The following is a 12,552-nucleotide window of genomic DNA, read 5'->3' as shown; positions in this document are numbered from 1 at the left end:
CCTTGACATTCATACTGGTAGAATTATTGTTTATTCCTTCCTCACAGACTGTACATGATAATCTCTAGGGAAAGTAACCATGGGGATTAAAGAAAATTTTATTTTCCTTTTTGATCTTAATGGAAACAGTAGAAAAAAAAGTTCAAGATCTATTCAGACAGAAATAGATAATGGCTGACTGTTGACCTTTCCAACAATGATGAGACGCACCTACAGAGGATACTGTAATTGCTTCATTCCACACATGATGTTGTCATGTTTGTTTTTTTCTTTCCTTGTGTGCATTTCATGTTTGCTTTTACTCATAAATAGAATTTGGTGTATGTAAGGAAAAATAAAGCATACTTAATATTGCAGTAACTTTCTTTGTCTTTCTCCTAAATACCTTATAATAGAGATGTGATCCCAAAGGTAAAAACAGCCCACATTGGGAAATAATTTTAGAAATGCTGAAACTTATGGATTAAAAAACCTCAAAATTTTGTTAGCACAATTAATCAATAAAGTTTAAAAAGACACAATTCGAAATACCTGCCATCTTCAACTTAGGTGTACTGGTAATGATTTTAAAAATCAGATCTACTGCACATAAGTATGTAACAGAGAACTATTTTTAGAAATCTGATGTAGTTTTGTTTCCTTTATTTCCTTTTATACGTTCATTGCTATATAATAGTTTTCTAATTGTCCTGTGTCTCCTTAGTGTTTCCCACTCTAGAATTACAACTACTTCCTGTTAAATGATCATAAATCAAATCAGTTTGTTTTAATCTCCCAAATTCTTATGTAGGAAAATTTCAGTGATTATTGAAAAAATGAGGAGGTTTTTCCATTTCTGTCCAGGATAGGATTCACCTCAGTTTCCCCATTGCTCAGTCCTTCCAAAGGAAAAAGAAGTGACTAAATTGTTCCATGAGTTAGGAGTAAGGTGTACAAAGAAATCTGAGACTATAAACTTTTCCAAAATTCTACCTTTGAGATAAAACACAATATATTTTTTTCAGTGCCCCAAATACTGTCTTTGAAATAGTATTTCTGAGTTTAAAACATTCATTTAACATAGTTTAAAATAAACTAGTAAAGAAAGAACCTTTATGAACTACATTAAATTGTTAAAATTTTTTCAAGATCTATATTTTCTTTTTGGATTTCTTAAGTTCAGCAGAGCTTTTATAACAATAGATCAACTCGTGTAGCCTCTATTAAAACAACACCCCCCACCAAAAAAAGTAGAATTTAAATAAACATTTTTTGTCCAACAATATTGAAATTGCCAACTTTTCATGATGTTTAGAATCTTAAAAAATGTATCATTAATTTTTTTTGGTTTTTGTGGGAGAGGGGTACCAAGGACTTTACTCAGGGGCACTCAACCCCTGAGCCACATCCCCAGCCCTATATTGTATTTTATTTAGAGACAGAATATCACTGAGTTGCTTAGTGCCTCACTTTTGCTGAGGCTGGCTTTGAATTTGTGATGTTACTGCCTCATCCTCCTGAGCGCTGAATTACAGGCATGCACCAACATGCCTGCATAATGTTTTTCAAAGTTAGTGCCAGAATGTCTCATACAGAATTATAATTGGGTAGTTAAGTTTTCTAATATATTATAATCAAAGGGAATTCCTTTGTTAAATATCTTTAATGAGACACATATAAAAATGAGAATTGAACCAGATGCTGATTTTTTATGTTTTCTGTCTTTCATGGTTGTTCTTCTGTCTTCATTCTGAGAACTTTATCCAATAGGCTATATTTGAATGTAGGCTTTGCCCAAGATAGGATTCACCTCAGTTTGTCAAAAATGCAGAATTCCAGCTCCCATAATAGACATACTACTGCAAATTCTAGGGTTTATTGTTGTTGTTGCAATCTGCAGATCAAACCCAGGGCCTCATGCATACTAAGAAAGTAGTTTACCAATGAGCTATAACACCAACCTATCAAATCCTGTTTTATTAAGAGATACCCATGATTCATGTAAATTATAGTGTTTGAGAAACATTCCCTTTCCTATATGGCTCCTGAAAAACTCAGAAACAGAAATCTCAAATTTTACCTAGTCATGCATAGCAAGATTGGATCTATCTACCATCTTGAATTTAAGACAGCTCTTTAAAAAAATCTTTAGAAGGATTGGCTAGCTTCACTTAGTATAATCTGCTCTAATGCCATCCACTTCCCTGAAAATTCAATGATTTTGTCATTTTTTATTGCTGCATAATACCAATCCTTAAAAAACAAATGCCAAATGTCTTCTTTGATTTAAGGAGAGCAACTAAGAACTGAACAGAGGAAAAGAGCATGAGGAAAATATTAACATTAAACTGAGATGAGTGATAGGAGGGAAAGGGAGAGAGAAGGGAAAGTGCATGGAAACGGAAGGACACCCTCATTTTTATATGAAATCACATATACAAGGTTGTGAGGGGAAAGGGGGGGAAAGGAGAGAATGGAACAACAACAGATGAGATAGAGAGGGAAGATGAGAGGAGAGGGGAGGGGGGATAGTAGGGGATAGGAAAGTCAGCAGAATACAACAGTCACTAATATGGTATTATGTAAACATTGTGAATGTGTAACTGATATGATTCTGCAATCTGTATTTGGGGTAAAAATGGAAATGCATAACTCATTTAAATCAAATGTATGGAAGATGAAAAAATAAAAAAAAAATCTTTAGAGAGTGTATTAGTTTTCTGTTGCTGCAATAAGAACATATCACTACACTAAAAACTTAAAAAAAGAAACACAAGTTTGTTTTCTTTTAGTTCTGTGGGTCAAAATTATGGTGTGCACCTCACCAGACCATGAGTAAAGGTGTAATTGTAGACAGGACCATGTTTCTTTCCACAGACTCTAGGAGAAAATTGTTTTCTTTCCATTCTGGTGGCTGGCAGATTTCAAATTCTTGCAGTTGTGGAGCAAGTTTGCTGTTTCATCATTGACTGTCAGTTTAAAGACTGTTCCCAGATTCTACAGGTTGCCTTCATTCCATTCCTTGTTCCTCCATCTTTGAAGCCATCCACAATAAATCTTTCCTTATCACCCCTTAAATCTCTCCTCTTTGCTTGTCTCCTCTTCCTAGACCACTTTTTTTCTTCCCTCCAGTTTCACTTTTAATAACTCTTACGATTAGTTTTTACCCATCTGCATAATTGAGAAAAATCTTCTGTATCAATGTTTTCAGCCTTAAGCGCAATTGCAAAGTTATTTTTGCCATGTAAAGTAACATGTTCATGGGGATTAGGGTATGAAACTCTTTGGAAAAGAAGACATTATTTTGGCAACTGTAAAATAAAGTTTGGGATAACATGTGCCATATCTATCCTTAATGGGAAAATCACAGAACTCTGTGGTATTTGAGATTAGATTTTTATGTGTAATAAGTTGAGGCATAGATCAGAGGAAGACCTTTTATTCAGCTGAGATGTTACATTCAAGAACAATGAATTTATGATAGCCTTCTCTATATTAATATGTACTCTTTGAATACATATTCATATTTTTTAAATTTTAGAGTATATTTCATTTACTCAATGATATTGACTCTATCTGATTCAACAATACTATTATGTTTATATTAAATACTAAGGTAAAATAAATGATTTAAGTGACAATAACTCACTTAACAGCTGCACAAAAATTCATAACCATAAATAATGCCTTTAGTGTGCATACTAATACAATAGTAATACTGGAAACAATTATATAAAATTGTTTATGAGATAAAGATTCCAAGCCACATCAATGTTTATACTAGCAAAAGTCACAATGGCTAAACAGTGGAACCAAACTAGATGCCCATCAGTTGATGAATGATAAAGAAAATGTAGTATATATACACAATGGAATACTATTCAGCATTAAAAGAGAATAAAATCATGACATTTGCAGGTAAATGGAGTTGGAGAATATAATGCTAAGTGATGTTAGCCAATCTCAAAAATCCAAATGCCAAATGTTTTTTCTGATATAAGGATGTTGATTCATAGAGAGGTTGGTGGAGCATGGGAGTATTAGATGAACTCTAGATAGAGTAAAGAGGAGAAAGGGGAAGGGAGGAGGCATGGGGACAGGAAAGACAGTGGAATGAGATGGAGATGATTACCCTAAGTACATATATGAAGACACGAATGGTGTGACTCTACTTTGTATACAACTGGAGATATGAAAAAATATGCTCTATATGTGTAATTTGAATTGTAATGCATTCTGCTGTCATATATAACAAATTAGAATAAAAAGGTTCCAGAATGTTATCAGCACTTCATATTTCATGCCTTTGTCAGATCATTGAGGAAAGTCCCTATAACTTTAAGAAATACTTGAAGAACTAATAATCTTAAAATAACACCAGAATTTATGAGTCTCTTTTCTGCCAGATACTCTGTTGATTGGAATACTGATATGGACCGAATTTTTAGTATCCACTCAGAAAATGGCTCTATTTTTTCTCTGAAGCCTCTTGACCAGGAATCATCCCCTTTGCACAACATCACTATTACAGCCACAGAAATAAGTAAGTTGTCAACACATCTATCTGAATGCATTATCTTTTACTAAAATGATCAAGTAATGGCTTAAGTTGACTCTTTCTCTCCTGTAGAATGGCTACATTGTGAGAAATATTTTAGAGAAATTATTTCAATAGTTTGGGGTTTAAGGATTATTGAATCACTCATTTATTTAAAATTTTATTTTTTATAATTTAGAGTAGGATAGAAACATAATCGAATCTCATAAAAAATTATTAACCAATCTATAAAAATAGAGTAGTACATTCTTATTGATATTTTCATCTTATTATTGTGCTTTCCCTGTGGACCATGTTGATGTATTCATCAGCATCAGCTAAGAAAGTGAATACCCCAGAACTGATCTGTTGCTAAGCTACAAATGGGCAAGTGGTTTTAGTTCTTCTCTGTAAATGAGCCTAAAATCTTACACATATTCTTGTTGCAGATAATCCAAAACAAAGTAGCCATATTTCAGTCTTCATCAGAATTCTGGATATTAATAATCATGCTCCGGAATTTGCCATGTATTATGAAACATTCGTTTGTGAAAATGCAAAACCTGGGCAGGTAAGTGAAATTATTATAAATTTAAAATAATTTTTTTTCTTTATGAAGGCAGATGACATTAATTTATTTGTAAGATTTTTTTCATGCCACTCAGTTCCTAGTTCCTTATTTACTTCTGTTTGATCTAACAAAAATTATTTTTTAAACTCTTTTTTATTGTCAATCTAATAGAATATAAAAGTGAAAATTTATAACCAGACATATAATAAATATCATATATATATACATATATATATATATTCAAAGTTCATATTTGGATTCATATTTAGGCTGAGTTATATACATTAAAGTATGGAGGTACATTATTAGATAAATGTGAAGTATAAAATAAAAAATTTCTCTTTTAACTAGAATAATGATAATTATTTTTTTTACATTTTTCTAATTTAAATAGCTCAATCAGGAGTTTTTGTTTTGATCTAAATGATATTTGTGATTTATAATATTCATATTATTTAAATAAAAAAATGTTAATGACTTGTAAATTCCAATTACAAAGTAATGTTTCAAATATATCTAAAGTAGTTTAAAGAAATGCAAAATATGCCCAATTTTTATTCAAACAGAATTTTCTAATACCACCAACTCTATATCTACCTATCTACATGTATATTTAAAGAGTTATTCAGTTACTTCCTTTTTTTAAGAGAGAGTGAGGAGAGAGAGAGAGAGAGAGAGAGAGAGATAATTTTAATATTTATTTTTTAGTTTTTGGCAGACAAAACATCTTTGTTTGTATGTGGTGCTGGGGATCCAACCCGGCCGCACGGATGCAAGGCGAGCGCGCCACCGGTTGAGCCACATCCCCAGCCCTCAGTTACTTCTTTAAGGCAATAATAGGTAGATGGTAAGAATCATTGACAATTTCACAATGTCCATTTAAGAAAATAAAATAGAAAACACTCATTCTTTAATTTCAATTGAGATTTTTAAATGTTTATGCCCCCCCCATTTATTCACAGGTTGAGGTTGTGAATTTGGAGAAAGGGTCTCCAAGGTAATAATTAAGGTTAATTGGGGTCATGAGAAATGTTGATCTGATATAACAAGTGCTCTTATGAGGAGCCATACCAGGGATCTCATGTTTTCTCTTTCTCTCTGAGCTCACGAACCCAGGAAATGCCATGTGAATACTCAGAGAAAAGACAGCAAAACATAAGGCAGGAGGACATTTCTCACCAGAGGCCAACCATGTTGACAAGCAGATCTCCAGAAAAGACAGCAAAACATAAGGCAGGAGGACAGTTCTCACCAGAGGCCAACCATGTTGGCAAGCAGATCTCCAACTTCCAGCTTTAAGAACTTTGAGAAAACACATTTCTTTTGTATAAGCCACAGTCTGTAGCATTTTGTTACAGCATCCTGGCTTGGATGAAACTACTTTCCACCTTTCACATATACTAAAAAATTACAATGGAAGCCAGGCATGGTAGCCTCTGCCTATAATCAAAGCTAATCATAGCTATTATCCTAGCTAATCCTCCTAGGATTCTGAATTTGAGGCTAGTCTTGGTAGCATAATAAGATGTCTGAAAAATAAATAAATAAGGTGAAGTGGTTTTTTTTTCTTTTTTTGATTCACATAGATTTATTACATGCTTATTTCAGTTCAAAAACATTTTTCTTTTTCCACTTTGGTACATGATAATGGCCACATTCTCAGTTCCATATTGATTACTGTTATTTGATGTTTATTTTTTTATAGCATGGCCACACATTAATAAACTTACTAAACTACTTTTCTACTAATGGACATTTACTTAATAAGATCTTATTCTTTCAGAGAGCATAATAATGAGTACTAGAGTACATTATGCATTTTTACTTACTGGTATAATTTTTCTTTGTTATAAGCTTTGAAGTATGAATGATTAATCTATAAATATTAATAGATGCTGCCAAATATTTTTAAATATTATTTAAGGGATTCTTCTGACAGTTATGATTGCCTGTTTACTTGGATTACTCTAGATTTTAAATGTCTGTGAACTTCTAAATATCTCATGAGAGTTTAGTATAAATTTCTTCAAACTCACTTAAGCTGAATGTTTTCATTAATGTATGCTTTTTTTTAATCTTCACACTTGTATCAGGTTCCTGGAGTTGCCATGAAAAATTACCACATACTAGATGATTAGAAACAACAGAATAATTTTTCTCATAATTTTAGAGATTAAATGTCCAATATTGATCTGTCACCAGGCTATGCTCTCTCTGAAGGTTTTAGGTAGGATCCTTCCTTAACTTCCAAGCTTCTTGTGGTTGCCATGATGTTGTGACATTCCTTGGAGTGTGGACTTCCAATCTCAACCTCTATCATTACATTGCATTCTTTAAATTTTTTTTAATTGTAGTTGGACACAATATCTTTATTTGTTTTTATGCGGTGTTGAGTATTGAACCCAATGCCTCACACGTGCAAGGTGGGCTCTCTATCAATGAGCTACAGCCCCAGCCCTACATTGCATTATTGATGTAAATCTTTGTGTATTCAAAATTGTCTGTTTTTATGAGGACTCCTGTCATTGAATTAGAGCTCTCACTCATCCAGTAAGATTTAATTTTTACTTGATAATATCTGCAAAAAAGTTTGTTCCAATTGTGATCATATTTATAGGTAATATGATTTAGGACTGGAATTTATCTTTTGGGAGCCACAGATGAATCTACCTGAATCAGTAGGTGTTCTTTACTTATTTATCTATTAGTGTGCTATCTTTTATTGATTCATACGAGTTACTGATACAATGCATACTAAAATTAGATACAAAGTATGATTGATAATAATTATGATTATTTAATATATATTCTTACTCTTTCATTAAATCAACAAAGATAAAAATAAAACATAGTTCCTAAAACATAAAGCCCATCAAATCATTTGAAGAACATAAGTCATGCAATTAAAGAACCAAGATTTTTTAATGATTAAGAATAGTTCTACAAATAAGATTTATTATTATTATTCAGGATCAGGAGGTTGAGCAATAATACTAAATGTTTTGTGATTTTTTTAAATATTGTGCTTCAATTTTCTAAGAAAAAAAGATTATTAATTTTGTATTAACAATTGTGAACTTTCAGAAGCCTCATACAAAGAAACACAAGGTCACATGTTAATCTATCAATAAAATGAATGAACTCATATGTAATATGAAGTTAAAGTAGAAGAGTATTGGCTAGGTGTTGTAGATGGTATGGCTATAATAGGTACACAAAAAACAAAAATGTTTAAAATCATTGGGAATTCAGTAATAGTTCACCACAGAATATTGGACTAGTACACCTGGAAATGGCACAACTGTTTATTTTTCTAGAAGAGAAAACTGAAAGTAAGCATAATTACCTGGCTCTAATTTCATATCACACAGATGGCAGAACCAGAACGAGGAAAACAGAACATTGATATGTAGCTTGCTGCCTTTTGGTTATGAAGTTCTCAATTGGAATTTTCCTCCCAAACTAGTGCTTGCTTCTCCATCTTCCTTTATGGCACACTTCAGAATTATTATGGCTCAGCAAAGAGGGTCCTAATTTTGCAACTTCCACAATGATTTCACAATACTTGAGAAGCATTTCTTTTTATGTATTTATCTTTGCAAATAACATTAAAAGAAAGGCAAACAATCTGAATTAAATATGCAATATGTTTCAATAATGCACATAGCTGTAAAATCTTTTTCTTTATGATACTATGCGATGAAGAGTTCACTTGTCTGGAAACATATTAATAGTATTCTTGATTTGGAATTGTGGTAAAAAGTTATATTTTTAAAAGGAATCTTGTATGATTTCTTCCTTTGAGAAAACATTTTCTAGTGAACAAAAGGGGTTAGGAACCAAATACTAATAAAATAGGCTGGTGCTTTACAAGACGACAAAAGAGGATACTTATTGAACTGATCACATCTTTGTTTGTTTGATATTTTTTAAGTTCATTGTTTCAGTGGCAAGAAAACAGATGATGAAGCATTGAGAAGCACTGACAAGTAATAATGATAGACATTTTTATTTATTAATTAAATATTATCTTGAACAAAACCTTTACAAAACACCTTGGAATGGTTTACTAAAAAGGACTTTTTTTGTTTTTTAAGTTTAGTGACAAACTCAAAATTCAAAGCATGAATGCATGGATTTAAAATATTTCTTTAATTAAAAAAGATGACTACTTTTAGTTTTGTTTTGTTAAATATATGCATTTGTTTTGCTTTCAGCTGATTCAGACTGTCAGTGTTATGGACAATGATGACCTTCCCCGAGGTCACAAATTCTTCTTTGAGCCAGTACCAGAATTTCCTCTCAATCCAAACTTCACTATTGTAGACAATAAAGGTAACAGAAAAAATTTTAAAAACAAAAACTTTGAAATCTTAAGATGAAAAACTACAAAAGTGTGAAATATTTTCAATTTCTCCCCCAGATAATACAGCAGGAATTATGACTCGCAAAGATGGGTACAGCCGCAACAAAATGAGCACCTACCTACTTCCAATTTTAATTTTTGACAATGATTATCCTATTCAAAGCAGCACTGGCACACTCACTATTCGGGTTTGTGCCTGTGACAATCAAGGGAACATGCAATCCTGCAACGCAGAGGCCTTGGTCCTCTCAGTGGGCCTGAGCACAGGAGCTCTTATCGCCATCCTGCTATGTGTCCTCATACTTCTCAGTAAGCAATGCCCTTCTCAATGGTCAGTGAACCCATAATTCTCTCCTCGATTTTCCAGGAATTGTGCACAAAGTAACACTCTCCTCCAGAGCTAATGGTGAAGTATCTTAACATTTATCAAAATTCGCTTTTCTGTGAGAAAAAAAAAAGTAATTCTAGCTTTTATCTGTGTGGTTAGTTTAATTTTTCTAGAGGTCAATAACAGAGAAAGTGCTTGCGAGGGAAATGGGAGAAATCATGTTATTTGCAGGTATCTATGTTACAATGTACCCCACTATCATGTATAGTTACAATGTACTCGAAAAAAAACAGTAAAAAACACAAATATAAAACAAATGCTACATACATATTTTTACAAAATTTTAAAGCATTAACTGTTATTTCTCTGTTTATGGTTACTTTGCAAAGGGCATTTGATTTAATAAGCTGATCTAATCGTTGTATCAACTTCATCAGGTAAAACGTTTATACTTGTACCGAATGGTTATGTAACATGTCAAAATCACTCTTCAGAAAGTGTTTTTATACTGGCATTAAAATAGTTGAGTCTATTTTAGAATACTCTTTTCTGTTATTTTCAAAACTGGAGATTATTTTATCTTTACAAATAATATTACTAACAAATATTTATACTTATATTTATATATGCCAACAAATACATATATATTATCTATAGATATACATATACATACGTACATACCCACACAATTGGCAAATTTATAAACGTTGTCAAAATAGGACATTTTTCTCATAATACTTTCTATATATAGATGCAATGCACCAAATTAAAAAGTTAAATTTCAGTTTTTAAATATCACTGTGACCCTGTGGTATACTTACCCTGCAATATTTTCTAAATAAATTTGTGCCTCCAGTAGCAAATGTTTTATTTGAGCATACACTAACAGTACAACAATTTAATTCAATTAAACAGTTGTTCCACTGCAAAACACTCCAAAAAATATTTCCATCAAATATTCATCCAAAATTTTTATGTGTAGGGCAAGAGAGTAAGCCAAATTTATATTCTAATGCTCATATACGCTGGCTTCTTTTCATTGCAAATCCTTTCAAGCTATCTGGATGAAATCCCTTTGGCCAGATATCCTTGCAGGAGTTCACTGAGGGATTGATGAAAGTGAGGAGAAAACATTTGTCTCAGTTAAGATGATCCAACTATCAAGAAAAAAAAAAATTCTCTGAGATGAGAACACAGGCACTGCCACCATAACCATGAGCAGTTCCCATCCTCACCTGCTTCTAGAAAGTTCAGGTCCTCTATAAAATATTTTTGAAGCCCTGTGGAGATTTAAATTTTGTTTACCCTTTTAGCTCTTACTGATTTTATAGCTTAGACAGTTTTCCTAATTTAAAATGAGGTAAATATATGTATATTGCAATTTATAAAATTTCTATATTAATGTAGTACACACACAAAGCTATTTATTCACATATGATAGAACAAAACATCCACCAAATATTCTGATATTCAAATACAATCATTTAAAACATTTTTTTAAAAAATTTTGCTATGCAGAAATCCTAGAAAGTTTTTATTATTATTCTGAAAAAAAAAGAATCTGTCACCATTCTTCCTGGAGCAATATAGAAGACACATATTTATTTTTCACCTTCCCAATATATTACTTAAATATGGAATGATTTTGTATTATTTAGTTAAAATTGCTTGTAATGCAGGTTTCATTATCAAAATTACTAAAACATTCTTGCTGTTATTTCAAGTCTTTATAGTAATGGCCAGACATAGTTACTACATTTCTATAGTTAAAAGTTAGCACTTTGTAAGACAGAATGGGAAATATTTCACATCTGTGCTGATAATTTTGAAGAAATGCAGTCCTTAGTTTCTCTCTATGCTGGTGGGGGCATGATTAAAACTTTAGGGCAGAGCTTTATAAAAGTTTTCATTCCCAGTACCACTTTGACAGTCTGATGAATCTTTTTAATTTTTTTCAGAACAATTTAAATAGTTGAGAGCTCTGGGATGTAGCTCAGTAGTAGAGTGCTTGCCTGGCATGCTTGAGGCCCTGGGTTCAATTCACAGTACTGCAAATAAGTGAATATATAAATATATAACTTTAAAAGAAGGAATCAGAAGAAAATAAGATGTCTAACTAAATTCAAGAAAAAAGCAAAAATCAGAATTTGTTTGCTTATTGAATTATTCCTTTGTAGAGGAAGTTTAAATATAGTTTGAGGATAGCTGTCATACTTGAAATGCAATATAAAGTATCTGTGATTTCTATTGGTTTAATAGTCACAAAAGCTGCTACTATAATTTTGAATATTATTTACTATGGCAAGAAAGGAAAAACATGCTAAATTATAGTTTCAGCTTACTAAAAGTGTTCAAACATTTTCATCTTTCTTTATCCTAGCTTATCTGAATTCTAATTCCATATCCTTAATTATTAACTTTAATATAGGAAATGAAGAAAATAATTTTTTTCTGCCAAAAGAGAAAAAGAAAACTGTAAAATGTCTCTCAAATCTACTTACAAATGTCAGTAAATATTTATAGGTAAACTTTAAGATAAATTTACTATATGATTATTATGCTATTTACCAAAATTAAAGAAATTTTAAATTATCCTTAAATATTAAAATTAGAAAGAACTGTTTTTTTCCTAGTTATGGCCCAATTTTATGGATGTTAGATTTATGTGGGACTCAATTAATCTTATGTTATCTTTTAATAGGAGCAAATACAGATATATCTCATTTATACAAAATAATTATTTTTTAAAAAATGTCTCCAAGATGATCCTG

General features: G+C 31.6%; 1 pseudogene; it reads left to right on the top strand.

The window, feature by feature from the left end:
• LOC143641225 (cadherin-9-like) overlaps positions 1-12,552 on the top strand; it is a 72,825-nt pseudogene that overhangs the window by 58,513 nt on the left and 1,760 nt on the right.

This window comes from Callospermophilus lateralis, unplaced genomic scaffold, assembly GCF_048772815.1.
Source record: "Callospermophilus lateralis isolate mCalLat2 unplaced genomic scaffold, mCalLat2.hap1 Scaffold_91, whole genome shotgun sequence".
Classification (NCBI taxonomy): Eukaryota; Metazoa; Chordata; class Mammalia; order Rodentia; family Sciuridae; genus Callospermophilus; species Callospermophilus lateralis.
This window is presented reverse-complemented; position numbering and strand designations above follow the sequence as displayed.